Consider the following 1,231-nt stretch of genomic DNA (forward strand, 5'->3'; position numbering starts at 1 on the left):
CTTATTTTGACATTGATTTTGATTGCTAACATATCCTCGTGGGAACGATAATTTACTCATTTCTTTATTACTTGTGCGATTTGTGCACTTGCAATGAAATCCATATCGAGTTTTTGGCACCGTTGCCGAGGATTGAGGCAATTTCTTTTTGTGTCAAAATCAAGTTTTCAATTGTGTTAATTGGTTTTTATTTTTCTATAGAAATTCTTTCTCTTTTATAATCTTGGGAAGACGTTCTATTAATCCAGAATTAATTGCTATTAATTTGGAGATTGAAATGACTCTTCACAATCTTAGACGGGAGCTTATTAATAATCAAATGGAAGGCATGGGAGACAATCAAGGAAGGGGGAATGTTGGTGATCTTGGTGGAGCTTTGAATGTGAATGATGGTAATGGTAATGGTAATGGTAATAGTGGAGGTGCTAATGGAAGAAATGGTGGTGAAGAGGTTGAAAACCCTCCTAGGCAATTTGATCCTCACTCTCATCAGGATTGTGCTAGGCCTACTTGGGATACAAATCCTTCAAGCATCCGCTATCCTCTTATCAATACTACTAATTTTGAGATCAAGCCGGCTATCATCAACATTATCTCTAACTCGGTGAATTTCTATGGTTTTCCTAATGAAGAGTCTAATGTACATCTTCGCTCTTTCTTGGACGTGTGCACTACTTTTGGGATTAACGGAGCTTCTAAGGATGCTATCTTGTTGAGGTTATTCCCATTCTCTTTGAGGGACAAGGCTAAGGGATGGTTGATGTCACTTGGGATGAGATAGCAGAGCAATTCTTGGCGAAATTCTTTCCTCCGACCAAGGCAGTGCAAATTAGGGCGAATATCATGTCTTTTGCTCAAAAGGATCTTGAATCATTTTATGAGGCTTGGAAGTGCTTTAAAGGAATTATTCAAAGTTGCCCAAATCATGGCCTTCCAGAATGGGTGGTGTACCAAGCTTTCTATAATGGGTTGAGCATGCATACTAAGGAGACTATTGATGCGGTTGCGGGAGGTTCATTTATGACTAAGAATCAAGAGGAGGCCCGGGAACTACTTGAAAAAGTGGCCAAGACCACTAACTCTTGGTCCTCAGTGAGGGGGAATCCAAAACAAGGGGGAAGTTGTAGAAATGATGAAGTTCTATCTACCTAGGCTATTATGGCAAAAAAGATTGATGCATTGACACTAAATCAAGCTCAAGGAGTGCATGCTATGCAAAACACACCTTCCC

General features: G+C 39.7%; 1 non-coding gene across 1 annotated transcript; it reads right to left on the bottom strand.

Moving 5' to 3' along the window:
• Window positions 1-826: 826 nt before the first annotated feature.
• LOC119990268 lies at window positions 827-932 on the bottom strand. The gene has a single exon (XR_005465994.1). It is a non-coding gene; the product is annotated as a small nucleolar RNA R71 (small nucleolar RNA).
• Window positions 933-1,231: the final 299 nt, after the last annotated feature.

The sequence above is a fragment of the Tripterygium wilfordii genome, chromosome 21 (assembly GCF_013401445.1).
Source record: "Tripterygium wilfordii isolate XIE 37 chromosome 21, ASM1340144v1, whole genome shotgun sequence".
Taxonomy (NCBI): domain Eukaryota; kingdom Viridiplantae; phylum Streptophyta; class Magnoliopsida; order Celastrales; family Celastraceae; genus Tripterygium; species Tripterygium wilfordii.